At 43.0% G+C, this 18,853-nt stretch overlaps 1 protein-coding gene across 11 annotated transcripts in view; it reads left to right on the top strand.

Moving 5' to 3' along the window:
• Positions 1 to 18,853, top strand: part of Sgms1 (sphingomyelin synthase 1) — a 264,312-nt gene that overhangs the window by 86,430 nt on the left and 159,029 nt on the right. For 9 of the 11 annotated variants that reach the window (XM_029472300.1, XM_021151328.2, XM_021151329.2 and 6 more), the window contains one exon: positions 17,878 to 17,966. The exons of the other annotated variants lie outside the window; for them this stretch is intronic. The gene's annotated coding sequence lies outside the window, so the exon portion shown is untranslated. The remainder of the gene's footprint in view (positions 1 to 17,877; positions 17,967 to 18,853) is intronic. 11 annotated transcript variants of the gene reach the window in all.

Genomic DNA, 18,853 nt, shown 5'->3' with positions numbered 1-18,853 from the left:
TCTCTGTGTAGCCCTGGCTGTCCTGGAACTCACTCTGTAGACCAAGCTGGCCTCGAACTCAGAAATCCGCCTGCCTCTGCCTCCCAAGTGCTGGGATTAGAGGTGTGCGCCACCACCGCCCGGCTTCACTCTGCTTCTTCAGATTGCCTTTGTGGTACCCTCCTTACCATGCATGCCTGGATGTACACTGTTCTTGGCACATCCTTGGTACATCACATTAGGAACAGAGTCTAAATGGGATGGGCTGCCATGCCTACCTCGAGTGTCTGGACATCTGTAGTGGTCAGCACGCTCACAGAGTATATATTATCAGTGTAGAATGGTGTATGTTCCTCAGTCCCTGTGAGAGCCCTGACCAATGAATGGTTCCTCATCTAGAATCATGGCTTTGTCTGTGTCTAGTCCAGTGCTTCATCATAGCATGCACTGAAAAAGTTGCTCATTGGATGCAGGCAGTGTGGGCTTAATTATGTTCAGGAAGGGTTAGGGTTAGGGCTAGGGTTAGGGTTAGGGTTAGCGTTAAGGTTAGGGTTAGGGGTGGTGTCATCCATTTTGGGTTCTCTATTAGACTTAAACTTCCTGGTGTTGAAATGTGGGCAAGAGTTCTGACCCAGAGAATCATCCTGAGCTGTTTCAGTCCCACTTAAAAAAAAACGCTTTTATAAAAACTGTAGCCTATTCTTCCATTGACATGCCAATTCTATAAAAATAAACAGGCTGTGTGCTAAGTAGAATAGGTCTTGGCATCACAAAAGGACATAGGGACCTGAGAATCACAGTGATGTGTCCTCAATACAACCCCAAGTCATTACCTTAGCAAGTGGGAGAGTTTGTTATCTCAAACAGCTTTTTAACTCTGAAGCTTGTCTTTCAGAGAAAAGGTCATTTGCACATCATCAGAGAGCTATGGAAAGGGTTTGATCTGAAAATCAACTAAGGCAAGCAGAGGATCCCGGGACACTTGGTGACTAATACTAGTCATTCCGTTACAAATGTGAATTGAAATACAGTCCCAGAAGAATGTGTTTTGGGCATGATACTGCATGACCTGTAATGCCAGCACTCAGGGAGGCAGAGACAAGAGGATTGGAGTTCAGGCTCATTCTCATTTACATAGCAAACAGGCTTGCCTGGGTTACATGAGATCCTGCCTCAAACAACAACCACAACCAAATGGACAAGATGTCATGTTATTTCAAAGAATGGAGTTGCTACACTAAGCAATATAGCTTGTTAACTAGAGATGACCAGCTGCTTAACAGACTTCAAGAATTTGGAAACCAACTACAAGTTTGGGTCTCAGTAAAAGCATCAGGATGACTTGGAAAATTCAGCCAAACTTGGTTGAGCACAATGTAAATGCTGAAAGACTCAGAAAGTTTTTTGTTTGGTTGTTTTTGGTTTTTTTCCTTCCCCTGAAAGGCCTCTTGTGTCCGAATGAGAAACACTTTGTGGACCCTTTGTTTCCAGGGAGCCTATTTCTATGGAAAGGATTAGCTCTGAAGATGCACAGTGCACATGGGATGCGACCCAGACAGCTTCTAGTATATGCTCCAATTTGTTTATAGAATAGACTGTTGTATATTTGTGTCAATGATGCTGAACAAGCATACCACAAAATGTTTGATAAACAGATGTCAATGAGCATATGAGAACATTGCAGTCAAGTAGTGATGGGGACACAGGGCTTAAAGATATATGTCATAGTATTCACTGGATTATCTTCAGTGGAGTTCCATGTTGGGGTTTCCCTTCTTGGCCTTTATTAATTATAGAGCTATCCATGAGCATGCTTTCTGTTATTAAAGCAGTTCAATATAGTAAGCAAAACTATATTCAAATGTATGGGTAACTTGACAACTTTTTCCCCAAAAGAATGTGATGAATCTAGTCCTTTTAATTCAAAATAATGAAATAGCCAGTCATCTTAAGTCCAAACATTAGTGGTTCCAGAGAGCTATTTGCCCCTCCCATCCCAGTCTGAACAGAGGAAATGAGTGTGTGATTAGGAATGAGTAAGAGGAGGAGGACTTGGGCCAGCTCATCTGTGGAAAGGAATAAGGAATATTAATTAGTCCAAGACAGTGTAGAAACCACACCAACACAGCAGCATTAAGTGTTTGCCCAGGAAATGTGAGACTGAGAGGTCTTTCGTCCACTTGTGGGTGTGTTGCCGGAACACTCAGTATGCTCAGGCTTCCCTAACTACCTTATCCCAGAAGAGGTGGATTCAGGCGTGAGAAACAGCTTTCACATTTCTAGTCTAAGGGCTGATCCATGAAGCCATAACGCTGACTTAGTGAATTGTTTCATTAATTGTCTTTTGAGCCAGGGGCTGCTAGTGAATACCTTTATTCCTAGCACGTGAGAGACAGAGGCAAAGGCAGGGCAATGTCTGTAAGTTCAAGGCCTGGCTGGCCTACATAGTGAGTTGAGAGAAGTGGGGACGGAGTGGGGAGAGGGAAAGAGGGAGAGAGACTGATTTTGAATTTATGCTTTCTACAAGTCTGCCTCTCACCTATAAGTCTAGGGTCATCTGTTCATAGATGGATTCTAGCTGGACTTCTGTGAGTGCGGCATCCTGGGAAGTACAAGAGTTTCTGAACCCATGTAAGGCTCGCTCCCTATCTCAGAATATACTGTGATGTGGGTGGGGCTATGCATAATAATGATGGCTGTCTGTCTAATGTGTCATCAGCAACTTGTCATGCTCAGATGGACTAGGATTCTGTTTTTGTTTCTAAAGTCTCAGATAATCAAGTCAGCAAGAAACATAAGAATATTAGGGACTTAGCCTCCTAGTTTTCCAAGTGAATATGTATCCCTGTCTAAAGATTTCTTCCTTCTAAAGTTTTATTAATAAAACAATGAGTGTACAGGATTTCCAGCCCACTTCCTCTTAGAAAGAACAGGGCGGGGCAGCTTGTATCCCAGCAGGGACAGGAAGGGCCCCTGCTCCCACGTCTGGCCTTGGCTCTCTGCCCTCACAAGCTGGAGGGAGGGCTTCTGGGCGAGCAGATGTAGCCTCAAGTCAGTATGGTTCTTTGCCTACTCTTTGGACTGGGCCAATGGACCAGGGAGAGACACGGGTTTAGTCTGGGAGCTGACACCGGTAGGTTCACCTCTCTTTGGCTGCTGTGATTTTGTTGGGGCTGTGACATAAAAATGACTCTTTAAAGTCTGGAGGTATAACTCTGAAATAAGACTTAATATCTTAGATTCCATTTTTGAATCACAAGCTTGGAGATCAGATAACTATAAAGATGTTGAAAGCAGATGTTTTCAACAGGGAGCGGGGAAAATATTGTTCCCTAGGGAAGAGCACACCAATTGGTTATCCAACACCAAATCGTCAATTCTGAAAACATACAAACAAGTAACATTGTACAGACTGAGCAGGCTGTATTTGTATATTTAGGAATATATGTTTATATACATAATGTATATAATAATAGTTATCGGAAAAAGAAGCTATGAATTTGAATGCAAGGAGGAGGAGCATATGGGGGGGTGTTGGACAGAGGCAGGGAGGGGAGAAATGAAATAATTTTCCAAATAAAAGAAGGAATTAAAACAAATTGTTTGGGCTTTTGATTGGGAATGGACTAGAACAAATGAAACAACAAAACTCCTTGTAATGCAAGAATGATGATCTATGTGGCCAGTCTCTAGCAACTGTGAAAAATTCATTTAATGTGTGATGTTCGGATGGGTAAAGACAAAGCATCCTTTTTGACATAAGTGATAGCACTGGTGATGCAGCTCAAGCAAAGCTGGGCTCTGAGCTGTAGGCTTGCCCATCCCTGAGACTCACTGTGAAACTGCAGGCTCTTCCTGTGCACAGTTAAGTCCCCAGTGGGACCTGATATGTAAGGAGACTGAGTACAGGCTTTTATCTAGGGCTGAGAAGGAAGTTGTGTTGAGTTCAGCAGGAACAAGGAAATTGCCCCCTTTTATCTGATGAGACCCATCGCATAGAAGGACTTAAAAGAAAGCTACAGCAGCTAGATAGTGATGTTGCTTAGCTCCTAGAATCCTTGCTTGGCATGGATGTGACCCTGGGTTAGATCCTCAGCAGCCCATAAAACCAAGTGTGGGCCATGAGTGCCTGTCCTGTCAGCAACTGGGACGAGGAGGCTGGAGGATGAGAAGTTGAAGTAAGGATGGGGCCAGCTTTGTGAAACAAGAGATCATTCATCAAAACCAGACAAACAACAAAAAGATAAAATGTTCTAACTACCCTTACCCCATGATCCCAGTAGAACAAGGCGAAACACACCACTTAGAAGGTAATCCAAAACAAGGTATTAAGAGCTGTTACAGTAAGTTTTATGTAATAGATGAAATGTGAGCAACAGCCTTAACGTTTTCTGACTAATGGCAATTCTTAGATTATAGACTCTCATTTTATTGCCAGGCTGAACCTTTGAAATGAAAATTTGTCTAACAGGTTCCTTCTGCAGATGTGGGAATCGAGGTCCCTTGGGAGGGTGACAGACCTTTGAACTGACACATCACTATCCACAGAGCCCAGGCTTCTGGATGGTTTAAGACTAAGCCTCTGCACAAAGCTTGAGAGACCAGATTTTATAGGTGCGAAGTTTTCAGGCCAAGTCTAAAGTCACAACAGCAAAGGGATGTAAATGACATCTTGCCAGGGCCCAGCAAGTGTCCTTAACCTAGTGTGAGACCCCTTAGCAATCATTTGCCCACTGCCTAAGAATAGCCAAAGCACAGTGCAAAAGACTAGCCACTTCCTCCCATCGACATTGACACTGGTTGTTTTCAGTGGAGAGAACCATGGATGTTTTCAGCACTGTCCCTGTGTCACAGTAAGCTGGAGATCTCAGAGTTGCCGAGGCTACCAAAGTGAATGAGACTGGCTTATGTGACATCATTTTGTCAGCCTTGTTTCTTTTTCCTACATGGCCATATCTGTATATTTGATACTTTAATGAACATTTTTAAGTATTATATCTTAATTATTTTTGTGTGAAAAATATTAATGTTTAATATATGCACATTGTTCTATATGGTTCTTCCTAAATTCTTAGATTAAAATTATGGAATTTTGTAGCCGGGCGTGGTGGCGCACGCCTTTAATCCCAGCACTCGGGAGGCAGAGGCAGGTGGATTTCTGAGTTCGAGGCCAGCCTGGTCTACAAAGTGAGTTCCAGGACAGCCAGGGCTATACAGAGAAACCCTGTCTCAAAAAACCAAAAAAAAAAAAAATTATGGAATTTTGAATTTTTGTAATAGAAGTAGATCAATAGTCTGAACATTCATAAGACATGTACAGTGACAGCCTTCTTCCCAGCACAGGCCTTATCCATCTTATTTTATTCACATTGAGCATTTCTCATAGTGCTGACTTAGTGGGAAATACATTGTATTGGTTCTGGTTCCATTTCTGTTCAAGCTTATTGTATTCATTCTGGATTTATGCTTGTCTTATCAGTGTTCAAGTAGATGGAGATAATGATTCAGATGTTCTCTTGTCATTTTAAGTCCAAGAAATCTACACCTGATCCATGTGGCTCTAGAGGAAGATGGCTCTGCCTCGCCTAAGATTGAACCTGTGACTTTGGCCAGATACAGAGGCAACCATAAACCAAAACTCCTTAGCACACTGAAGCTTTAAAAAGAGCTCAGACTGCTCTACAGTGTAGCTGTAATGAACTCATTTCCTAGTAGGAATATGGTCTTGGTCTTTGTACAGTCTTGGAAAATGGTTTCTGACTCTTTGTCTCTCAACTTCAGAGCCTATTTGTTTTAAGTTATTGGTTTCTCTTCTTACTCGTTTTAACCCCCTTTTCCTTACATAGCTTCCCATTCTGAAGCCAACACTGACCTCAAGCCTGATCCTCCTGCCTTGGCTCTGAAGTGCTCAGATCTTAGACATGTGCTACCATACTTAGTTCACTGTCTTCATTTTTGACAGAGAGAGAGAGAGAGAGAGAGAGAGAGAGAGAGAGAGAGAGAGAGAGAGAGAGGTGTCTAATTGTACTGCTGCTGTGGTTTAAGTCTGTTTGGCGTATCTCAAGAGCTCAGTCTCTAGAGATAGCAGGATTGTTGTGGATGCAGTGCTCTGAGAGGTCACTCAGACAGTGGAGAGCTATGCAAGGGCCTGGGAGCCTGAGAGGCTTGGGTATGATGAGTGGGTGCCATCAACCCTAGTTGTGGAGCATACGGTGGAATGATCATATTCACTTTCAGATTTAGGTAAACCCTAGTTTCAGTGATGTTATGGGGATTCCTGTAGACTTTCTTACTTAGGTAGTGAGTGGCTAGTTTTATACTGGCTCAACATTAGCCATGCTAAAGGACCAGTACAAGCGCCCATATGAGTCCTTATCTACCAAACACTTGCACTCCTTCTCTTCCTCTGTTGAAGGATTTTAAATAAATCTGGAGTTGTGGTTACCTGCTTGCCCCGAGGTTTATATTCCTGAATGAAGTCACAGCCTAACTTCCATGTGGTTAATCCTGAGTTATTATGTACTAATTCTATGTTCTATCTTGGCTGCTCTGGACCCAGAGGGCTGCCCAATTGGGTCGTGCTCTGGACTGTACCATCCCAGCTTCTTCATGTGGTGGCTGTACCTCTCTGTTCTTCACTCTTCTCAGGCATGCCATAGTCTATCCTCTCCTCCACACTGTCCTGTCATGGTGGATCTCTTTCTTTTTTGTTCCTGGTCCCAAACCTGGAAATCCTAAAAATCTTGTCTATACTCCTCAGCTATTGGCTGTTGGTATCTCAGTTTGTTTGTTTGTTTGTTTGTTTGTTTTTTTAACAATCAGAACTAACTGGGTGCAGGTTCCCAGAAGCTCTGTGCAGAAGTTCTCATGAAAACATAATTAGCATCAGAATACAAGCAACTACATTCCTTCCTCCTTTTCTCATCTTTACGGACTATAAATTGGTGTCAGTATAGATATCCTGACATTGGGTAGATAATAAAAATAGATGTCCTGTTAGAACATTGGATGGATACAACATACTGAAAATGAGTGTTTTTTCAAAAGTTTCTCAACTTCTAAAGAACTTTTTTTTTTTTTTATTTTAAGGGGGTGGGGGACTTTGTCCTTTTCAAACCCTTTCCTTATGCTTAATAGCTTTTTAGTTAAAGAAACCACTTGACATCTGCTTTTGCTTATATCCTACAGGTCAGTGGACAAAGGGATACTGTCTCAATGCTGAGGATGAAAATTCTCTTTATAATCTAACTTTGGTCAGAAGTATTCGTCCTGCCCTGATTCCCTGTCTGTCTCATTAAAAACTTAGAGTGACTGTAATATCAAGTCATAGTGTCATCTTCTAATTTCTTCACTTTATAGCATGACTCTTTTTGATTATTGTACATATATAAACGTCTTTTATTGTATGTTGTCTGATGAAGTGGGAATGTCTGGTTTTGTTGGAGACTCGGTTGTGCCGTGTGATGTTTTCCTGGAAGCTGTCTTAGGAACGGTGTTTTTCTGGAGGCTGCCTGGTGAAAGGGCAATATTTTGCTGGAGCAGATGTTTGAGGACACATGGTGTTTAGAAAGAATATAAGGACAACCCAATAGACAGCGGATGACACACTGGCATTGGTTTGCCTTGGAGGTCTTTGTTGGCCTTTGCTGATGCTGGTAGTCACTGATGATGCTATTGTATTTGTCCACCTTGCTTTCTTTGCTGATCTTTGCTTGTTGTGAATTCATAGAAGCACACCAGAGAATTTCGGATGGTGTTTTGGCTGCTACTTGCCACTTTGGCAGACTTGGGCTGATTGCCTGAACCTCATGGTTTCTTCTGGATTGAGCAGCTACTGCTGATTTGTGTTTGGGGTTTTGCTAGTGGACTGGACTGCAGACAACACAGATTGAAATCACTCCCGTCCCCCTTGTTCTCTTAGCTATTTTCCTCCCCTGCCTTTGGTCAGTGGGCTGTAAGGGTGGTTGAAGCATTTAAGAACCCTTATTAAAGTGGGCTTAAAAATATACTTGAGCCTATAGTCTCAAGTATTTCTGGCAAGTAAAAACTTTTAAATTAAAGTAAACTTTAGTTTTTACACATGTGATGTATGTGTGTGGAGGCCACTGGTTTATGTCAGGAGTTTCTTCTAGCTCTTTCACTTTACTTACTGATGCACAGTCTCTCTCTCTCTCTCTCTCTCTCTCTCTCTCTCTCTCTCTCTCTCTCTCTCTCTCTCTCTCTCTCCTCGATATTTATTTTCATGTGCATTGGTATTCTGCCTGCATGTCTGTATGATGGTGGCCGATCTTCTGGCAGTGGAGTTGCAAACAGTTGTGAACTGCCATGTGGGTGCTAGGAATTGAACTCAGGTCCTCTAGAAAAACAGCCAGTGATTTTTAACCATTGAGGCATCTTTCCAGCCTGGAGGCATGGTCTCTCGCTGAGCCCTCTTTGCTTCTTGAGCCCTGGGATCACAGACAGGCAGCCAGAACTGCCTGCTTTTTATTAGGTGTTGGGAATCTGAACACTGGTTCCATTTTTGCACTGTAAACACTTCATCTACTGAGTGTCTTCCAGCCCCAAACAACATGAACTCTTAAGTGGTGGTACCCTAAATTTAGATGAACCATCCATTTGGCTGTGGCTTTACGATTTTTTAAATAGAGAAACATATACTGTATTAATTGACTATAGGAAAGCAAGACATTTTTGTAGAAAGGTCTAGGGGCAGAAACTTTGATAGAGCTCAGTTGCATAGGCAGCTCACGTGTTGCTATGGGGCCAACCATTCATTTCACAACTTGATTAACCAGTGTTTATTAAGGAAGTATGCATGTAGGGGTGGCGCAATGGCATGGTGAGGAGATGGATTGGGATGGTGTTTGCTTTAAAGTTAATGAGGACCAGACAAGGAAATTGCAAAGGTCATTAGGGGGAAAGCCCGCCTTCCTTCCTAAGTGGGATGGAAGAATAAGCAGGATTAGTCATCCCCTCCTCTGTACCCTCTCCCATTCAGCTCTGCTTTGCCAAAAGCACTAATTGTATGGTGTCGTAATTATCTGTTTATGTTCTCTCTCCAGTAAACTAGCTGGCCCAGTCTTATGCCTCTCTGTGCCTTTTTAGCAGGCACAATGCTAGTGGGTTGTTTTTACACACATGATTCATCTGTCTGAAATAGTAAATTAGAAGACATTTTTGGCCGGCAGGTATTTCAAAATATTGGCAAATATTTTGAATAGGTGAAGGGGATTGGGAGGCATTTTTACCCTTGAGTATAAACGGCTCATTTACAAATAATACTAGGGGCCGGCCAGATGGCTCAGAGAGTGGGTAGGGACTCTTGCCTTTGCAAGCCTGGAGAATGGAATTCAAACCCTTGAACACACACATGTAAAGGCGCAAGGAGGGAGCTAACTTCACAAAGTTACCCTCTGATCTCCACACACATACATCACGTGCACGAACAATAGTAAAAAGTGAAATAATAATAATTCAGAAAGTTTGGCTTCTCATGACCCCACTTTTCTATGACTGTTACATTTCAAAAAGGAGTTGGGGTCTGAGGCCTCCCCAATAGCCACAACTAATGCTTACTCCACACACACCTGTTTTCAGACTTGGCTTGAGTGTGTGTGTGTGTGTCCACCTGCACGAATTGAAGCTAACAGTCAGCATATCTAAGGACACGACAGTGATACCCACATGGTTTCTCCTCCCTCCCTCCAGCATCCAGCATCCATATCCTGGAAGTTTTAGAGGAAATTCGCATCTTAGAATGGACAGAGTGAACTTTGTCCTTGCCCCTTTTCCTTTATGACTTGGATACATGAAAATCAGTGCTTCTCAATCTAGGGGTTGCAACGACCCTTAAGACCATAGGAAAAATACAGGTAATTATGATTCATAATAGTCACAAAATTATAGTTATAAAATAGCAACAAAATGCTTTTATGATTGGGGGTCACCACAACCTGAGGAACTGCATTAAAGGATCGCAGCGCTAGGAAGGTTGAGAACCACTGATGTAAGGGCTTCCTGAATAGGCCTTGAATTGCTATGGAAAGTAAAGTCAACCCCCTCTAAGCAGGAGCTCCTGAAGTTTGGGAGCCTCTGTGCAGCAACAGAAGCAGTTAACTAAGTGGCTGGCATACGGAATGAGAGAGCTTTACTAGTCATACTCCTAACAGAAGATAGCATCCAAAGACAGGCTGCTAAGCAGAGCTCACGTTTCTGGCACCCACAGAAAAGACGGGTGTGGCCGTCTGTGTTCATCTGTGACCCCAGTACAAAGTAAGTGGAGGCATCAGAACTCTGGAGTTCACTGACCAGCCGACCGAGCTGAGTAAGCTCCGGGTTCAGGGAGAGACACTATCTCAAAGGATAAAGAGTAAGTGAAGGAGACACCCAAGGTTGACCTCGTCCGACCTCAACATACACAGGAAAGAAATCACGCGAACTAACCAATAAACTGGCTAGTAAAATGAGCAGACAGTTAGAAAAGATGAAATTATCAATAGACATGTGAGGCCCATCAAGCCAGGGAAGTTACCTGGGACCTCGCCCATGTATGCCATCCTCAACACATAGTAACACAGCCTGGCCTCTGCACACACAGTTGGTCCACGGGTCACCCTGCCACTTACTCCTCATGAAAGAGGCTTCTGTTAGCAACAGATGGAGACTGCTATATCAACCCACAACTGATCAAATGCGGACACGTGCAATGTAAGCCCTGCCCTGAAGGCTCTCGGGGGGCATCGAGGAAGAGGGAACCAGGATGCCTCCTGCTAGATAATGGCCCCTGGACAAGACAGGAAAAGTGCATCTGTAAGTCTCACCAATATGGTTGCCTGAACAAGACCAATATAATGACAACATCAGTTGACATATCAATGTGGTGGACTGGGAAAATTCCACAAGGTCCCACTCCTCAATGAAGAAAGCTACAGGTGACCCATGATTACTTAGAGAGCAAATATCAATTTCTTGCAAGAACAACCTCTGACATAGGTTGTTCTAATCCCAACTGGTCATTGCTGGACCTATGGACACATGAGCAATGCGAAATAGACTCAGTGGATTGCTTAGACATATGCTTGTGTGTATATGTGTATGTATGTGTATGTGCATATAAATATACACATATACACATATACACACATACACACATACGTACACATATATACATGTTTTTATATATACATGTGTTTGTGTGTCTGCATGTATATATGCATATATAATTATCATATATATGTATATATATTATATAAAATTAAAGAAGAAGTCATGAATTTGGGAGGGAAAGGGACATGGGCAGAGTTGGAGGAAGAGAGAAGCTAGAGTGATATAGATGGTGTATTCACGTATGAAGTTCTAAAAAAGTATTAAAAACCATGAAAAGTGTTCAGCCTCTCTAGTCATTAGAGAAATGCAAATTAAAACTGAGATTCCATTTCATCCCAGTCAGAATGGCAGCCCAGTTGTTAAGAAAACAGCAAATTCTAGTGAGAATGTGTGCAAAAGGGAGCCTTTTATACACTGCTGGTGGGAATGTAAATCCGTCTAGCCATTATGCAAATAGGCACAGAGATTGCTCATAAACGTTTACATACAGATCTTCTAAGTGACTCAGCCCAACCACTGCTGGCTCCTTACCCGATGCCTCTCAGTCACTTTATCCCAGAGATACCTGCACGTCAATGTGCATCGTGGCACCTTTCACACCTACTAAGTGATGGAACCAAGCTGAGGGTTCAGCAACAGAGAAATGGGTGGAAGATGCTGTGGACAGACACTCAAGGGACTTATTTTTCACCACAAAAAAAAAAAAAATGGAGTTATGCCATTGGCAGAAAAATGGATGCAACTAGAGATAATTGTATTACATGAATTTTACATGAGTTAAGCCAGCTTCATAAGACAAATATGTTTTCTTATTGTTCCTAAAAACATCTTTTTATGTTGTCACAAAAACAATGAGGTCTAAAAATATAAAATGAATGTAGAGGTGAAATTCTCTAGGGAAATAAAGAGGAGAAATGGAGGAGGAAAAAGGGTGAGAAGGGGAGGATGGGGATAGGAGAGATAGGATCGATCCGTAACACATTCTGTATGAAGAAGCTTGGTGGATGTCTTGTGAACCTGTTGTGACAATGGATAGTATGCACTAGTTGTGTGGTTGAACACATGGCTGCTCCTTTTTCATCGTGAAGCTATGTTTGCCTTCCTGCCTCTTGTCTTTAATAGACTCTGAGATAGAATAGATTGAAGTTGACAAGAGTGAGATTATAATTATTTGTCAGTACCAATAACTAATACTTAATAAGTGCTTGCTGGGAAATAGGTACTGCCGAAATACTTGTGGTTAACATATTGAATTGGTCCTTGAATCCCCCAAAGCAAGTGTTACTTCACTTCAGATTTTGTGAATTTTATGTGTGTTACTCTTGGAAAAGACTTTGTGCTTTGAATCAGGGAGATTTTGATTTTCTTAGCACTGTCAGAGCTGGGCTTTTCCTAATGAGTGGTCTGTAGTTTAAAGCTTTCAACTGTTGGTTATGTTTTCTGTTATGAAACTTCCATAAGGCAGAATTGCATATTCTGCTGAAATATCAACATTGAAGGTTAGCTTGTTGGTAATTAACACAGGAGTTTTATTGTGTGCGGCATTCAGCATGGCCCTGGGGATGAGGGATGGACGTGACTATAACAGCAAGGGAATGAAGAAAAGGCAGACCCAGGGATACACAGCAAAGCAGGGATCCTGTGGCCTGGGCTCTCTGAGGGAGGAACTATAGTTTCCTGGATGCTCAGTGTGTTTGTTATGTACAGTTGAGTGGATGGACCAGATAACTGCACACAGCAGAGCACAGAGGAGGTGTTACCACATGCAGAGAGTGAGGAAGCCGGGGCTATGGCTTACACCTGGACCCAGGAGGCAGGTTTAGTTAATCTTGGTAGAGGCATGTCTAGACATAAATATGGGGTGGGGAGTAGCTACAGTGGATGTTTTTTGTACACACTTATCAACATCACATGTGGACTGGAAGAAGGCCTTGGCTCCCTCTAAACTTCAGCCTGGGGGCTTTGTCATTTTCCCTGTGGCGGAGGGTTTGGAATCCTTGACATGACTGTAGCCATGGCAACAGTTTGCATGTGTTACTTAAGCACATACTACTTAGTTTAAAACTCTCATTTTGGGGAAAGTCCTTACATTGAAACTAAAATTCTCATACTTCACAGTGAAAGATTTATTCATTTCTCTATTTTTTAATTGTTGGAAATATAAAAATTCTGTCTATAGCTTTTTAGAGCAGTGCATACTTAAAACGTTAATAGGGTTTCCTTGTTGTGTGTTTTCTGTTTTTCTCCTAGATTAAATTTTCTGTGTGAATTTCAGATCTTCAATTTTCACTGCCTTGTTTTCTCCTTTGATTCATGTATATATTTCTGTGTTTTAGAAATTGCTCATCTCTCCCAGCACCAAGCCCGCCTTAGATAGTGATCACAAAGTATCTCCCAGGGTTGTCATGCTCCAGCAGGTTACAAAGAGGAAAAGCAGAAAGAAGGGCGCTCCATAGAGAGGCTATCATGGTAGCACATCTTGGCCTATGTTCTGAGAATTAATGTGGACCTAGTTTATGGGTATTGGCCACTGATGAAGGATTCCAGTGAGCTGACACTTCCTGTCCTTTCAGTGATATCCTGAGGTCACCATTGATGCTCTGTGATGTTTCCTCGTATCTCTCATTATCATGTTGAATTTTCAGCTAAGTATATTTCACATTGCTAGTGAAATGCATCGAAGCTCTGTGGCTCTGCCACTTGCTGCCTGTGAAGTTGGGATTCTGTTGTAACTCCTTGCATGTGTGGTCATTTGTGAAATGAGCTAAGGGTAACAGCATCCACTTGAAAGAACTCCTGGAGACAGAGTGTTCATCCATGCTTAGCACAGTGCAAGTGAACACCACAGCTCTGCCTTCATTTATTTTAAAGTTGGCCATGTGCTGAGAGAGCACCAAGCCTGCTTCAGATAGGGATCACAAAATGTTTCCCAGGGTTGTCATGCTCCAGCAGGTTGGCTAAGAGGAAAAGCAGAAAGAAGGATGCTCCGTTAGAGAGGCAAAATGTTCTTCACAGGAGATGGGGCCGGAAGTGAGAACGATGAAAGGAAGAGCTGGTGTGGAAATGATCAACCCACAGGACTCCTGTTCAGTTCCTGGGAGATGGGAACCCACGGAAGAATCAGTGTGCAGCTGGATCCATGCTGACTCGTGGAAAAACAGGATTCCACTGGAGATTCAGAGGGACCTGTGAGAAGGTGTTCTAAGGGGTCCTAGACGATGGGCAGGCCAGCACCTCTCCATCACACTTGCTTTTTAAGTTCTGGGCCATTTGAAGCAAAACCAAAGAAAAACCAGGCTGCCCGCGCAGGGAATAGATTGGCTGCAGTGAGGAGTTCTCACTTGGAGAAAAGCCTGCAGAGACAGTAGTGCTAGGTATCCACGGCTGTGGTTCGTTCTCTGTGTGTCTGCGTGTGTGTGTGTGTGTGTGTGTGTGTGTGTGTATGTATGTGCGTGTGTGCACAGTTAGTTTGGATCTGTTCTAGGCAGGGAAAGACAAGTTCTCTGTTTTCCTGCTATTGCAAAGTTCTCTTTCCTTATAGCATGTGACAAAAATATTTTTTTCCTCTGATTTTCTTCCAGTTAACTTTGTGTCTGGGTTTGCAATTTTTCTTTCCTTTTTTCTTGATTACTTTTAAATTCTTTGTAGATAGGTGTGGTTAGAAGTAAAAACAAAAAAGTGAAAATACATCAGAAACTGAGTCGCTCCAAAATATGCACACATAAACAGGAAATATGCACCCTAGCAACTAGCTTGGTTGACTTTGGCTGGAGACCTTCCTTGTGTGACTGGAAGAAAGAGTCATGGAAATACAGCTGTCAGAGCGGTGGATGGCCATGCAATGACTTGTCTGCTTTCTAGAACGAAGAGAGGCTTTTCTTTGTCATCTCATCTGGAATCAGTTCACTCCTCGAGAGCGATTTGGATACTGTGGGTTTTCAGAACAAATGAACAGGTGCACCGCTGAGCCGGTGCCAGAAAGTGACTTTCTTTGGAATGCTTACAGACTTTATTAAAATGTGCTGAATGAGTTTGATACTTCACCATTCCCAGCGCAGCCTTACCTCATGCTGAAGGCATGGAAACGATGAGAGGCAGCTAGAGGTGATCTTACATTTCCATACAAAGTACAGCTCTCCATCCATGAGGCCGCTAGCAATGGCCGTCAGGGAGCCAAGACTGTGACTCACGAGAAGAGCCTGTTGTCCTGTCCTGGGGTTTGGCCTGTGTCTGGCCAGGTACTGCCAAAATAGACATGACTAACACAGGGAGAGCCTAGGGTCTCAGCAAGGAGATAACAGATCTGTAAGCTCAGGGCTGTGGAGACTGGAATTTGCACAGCTAGGTAATGGGGAGAGAAGTGCTGGGGTTGGAGATCTCTAGAATCAGGGAGCAGCTGCCTCGGGTAGTGAACAGAAAGAGGAAAGAAAGCAGGGCACTGTGATACTGAGTGTTTAGAAGTTTGAGCATGTTAGCCATGCTGCCAACAGGTTGTGTCGGCTGCATGACAAGGGGGTAAGGACAGTACCACAGAGGAAGGCTGCTTGCTTGCAGTACGGATGTAGTTGAAATGGATCCATCTTAATCCAATGGAGACCCTTGATTAACAGTTGGTAAGATCTACCAATAATTTAGCTGCCACAATGGAAATGATCCCTCTCAGATTATCTACTTTATAACAGAAGGGGACATGTGGCTCATATTTAGAATGAAGATCAGCGACGTGAAGCAGACTGACTGGAAGCCAGTCATTCTGAATCTTGCTCTCTGTTACTCCCCGAAAAGACCCCAGGACCCTTTGGAGAAATTACCTCATCCAGAACAGAGACAGGACATATGCAGGGTAAGGCCAGAACATTTTTATTGTGAGAAAGTAAAGGGATAAAAGTGAGAAAAAATAATTATGGCAAAAATACGTAGTAGACGGCTTGAAGGAGCCCCCACTGGCCAAGTCTGAGTACCAGTGTAAATAAAGTACAGGGGCGACATAGGAATATGTCCTAAGAAGAGCAGGGTGTGTACTAGCCCTAACTACTTCACCAGTGAACAAACGATGAAGAATGCTGACAATGAATGAATAATAGTGTGGAAAGAATGTTGCAGTCAGGATGCTGCAGCTGTCAGGACATATAAGGCATGTAAAGGAGGCATCATGGACACCTGGGAAGTTTTCTTCTTCTTATCTCTCCCCTGCCCCTTCTCCCCCTCTTCTTTTTTTCCTTCTTCGCCTCTTCTTTCTCCTCCTCATCCTTTTTCTTCCACCCCATCTGTCTTTTCCTTCATCCTATGCAGCTTACTGTATATCCCAGGCTGGCTTTGAACTCATGATCCCCCTGCTTCAGTTTTTCAAGTATGGAGATTATTACAGGGGTGGGAAAGGGGAATTTTGCGGTAGGTCATGATACTTGGATGGTCTTAAAATGTTTTCCTCTAGATGAAGCATTAGTTGCAAGGAGAATGGAGTGACTTCTTTTTATTGAACAAAGTGGGCATTACTTTGGGATGAGACTAAACTTGGCACCTTCAGATGTGATATTCAGAGAGCGAGCATCTCAGGGAACTTTCTGGCTGAGTATAACATAAGCCATTCTGATTCAAGCAGAATCACCAGAGGAAAGGTCAGACGAGCCAAGATGGAAAGGCCCCATTAATTTTAAAAGGGAGGAGCTCAATTCTTCTCGAGCGTTGTGAAGACAAAGGGGTGTGTGCTTCAGGTTAAAGAGAGGCAGCTGGGGGATGCGTTTCTAACCCTCAGCTGGATCCTGACATGGAAGAAATGCTATTAAAAAATCATTATTAGGGCAACTGAATATGGCGTCCATGGTCCTCAGTTGGTGACTTCATTGTGATTATGTGAGAGCATCCGTACTCTCTGGGAATACTTTCTGAAGTGTTTAAAGAAAAAGAGCCACGGTGTGTGAGACTGCCATTAGGCTCAAGACAAAAGTGTTCAGTGTGTATATGGAAGAAAGCAAGCAGATGTTCAGGGAAATGGGCTAAATGTTAGTAAACAAGTCCAGGGAAGTTCTACATGAATATTCTTTGTTCTGTTATTTTTGCAACTTTTCTGTCGATTTGAAAATTACTTTCAAGTTAAAAAGATTTAAAAAGTTGAGCGATGATGAATAGACTCACAGGGCAGAGGTGGGAGGGTGAGTGGAAAGGATGAGAGGTTGAGTTGCCTCTGAGTTTCTGCTGCAAGGGTTGCTTTTCTAAGTCAACTGCTTGCGGCAGGGTCTTGGTCACTCTGCAGACAAAGGTATTTCTGTATCTGTTGGGTGAGAACTTCGATCAGCAGATCTAAGGCAAGAAGAATCAGTGCTGAGTCCATCTCCCAAGGGCTGGGATTCAGGAGTCTCAGTAGACAGGGGAATTGAACCCAAGGCTTTGGCCTGCGAGGCCGTATTCCAGCCCCTCTCATTTCTTCTTTGATGTTTTAGCTGAGTAGATTGGGGGCAAGTTCTCTGACCATCGGAAACATCAGCTACTGCTGCATTTCCACAGAGCATTCTCAAGAATAGAAGTATTGTCTTCTGAAGAGTGTGAGGCTCCGAAAGGAGATGTACACTGTTGCTCTTTGTAAATAGAAATGACTGCTGCATGGGCTTACTACTTAGAGAGCTGATTATAGAGGAAAAAAGGGCTCAGGCTAAGCTAGAGATTTTTCTGAATTTGGGTGGTCTTTTCTCCTCTTAATGGTGGAAATTTTATCTGATTAAATGAGTTTCTTTCCCAAGTGGGTGCCTCTAATCCTTTGGTTGATTTCTTTATTTCCTGACTTTGTTATTCTAGGGAAATCTTTAGTGGCTGATGGAGCTGTGACCTTTTGAGCAGGGTACATTTGGAGCACAGAGGCGGGCATATAATATACGACAGCACAGGTAAGTGAAACCCTGTATCTCACACAATCTCAAAGAATCCATGGATCCGAAGATCCCTGTAATTCCTCCTCCTTTGTCTTGGGATTGAGGCTCTAACTCTGGTGGCAGAGAACTGATGTCCATGGAAAGGCCGTTAATTTTTGTGAGGGTCAGGAAGAAAATTAGAGAGGCCAGCTCCTCCATTAGAGGAGGCAAGCAAGGTGGCTAGGCAGAAAGACAAAGGGCACATATGGGAACTAACCTTCTCTTCAATCCTATAAACCCCGGGAGTCTGAACGATTCCAGGAAGGCTGAGGGCCGTCCAGGGCCAGACCACTTTAATTCAGGTTTGCTTTCAATTGGAGTCTTTATCTTCGGAGATTACAATGAACAAATATGCTTTCTTCTTTGCGGTTGGGCAGTCAATGTCATTGCTGCCCCAGTCAGTGCCAGTGAGGTGGAATAAAGACCTTCACCAAGTGCATTAGTTAATGTCATAAAGATAACTCAGAGGACCAAAATATGTCAATGACACATGAAGAAATGGAAGCAAAACAGGCCAAGAGCAAGCCCAAGTTTCAGTCCTCCACTACCCTCCTCATACCTCCTTCTCCTGTTTGTAGTTTGTAGTTTCTGGCTTCCCTACAATCTGTCTGTTATGGGCGGCCGTGCCTGTTGCCTGTGAGTTGTGCCTGTGTGTGTCTGAATTGGGGTCTGTCCCTTAGTTCATTAAAAAACAGAATATGGAAACAGAGGAGGGCTAGTTTACAAAACCTTTAACAGAGTCTTATAACAGGAAGAATTGTATTATATATCTTGGGTATCCTAAGTTTTGGGCTAATATCCACTTATCAGTGAGTACATATTGTGTGAGTTCCTTTGTGATTGGGTTACCTCACTCAGGATGA

This window comes from Mus caroli, chromosome 19 (genome assembly GCF_900094665.2).
Source record: "Mus caroli chromosome 19, CAROLI_EIJ_v1.1, whole genome shotgun sequence".
In the NCBI taxonomy this organism is placed as follows: Eukaryota; Metazoa; Chordata; class Mammalia; order Rodentia; family Muridae; genus Mus; species Mus caroli.
The sequence above is the reverse complement of the archived record's forward strand: the minus strand, read 5'-3'. Positions and strand labels throughout refer to the sequence as shown.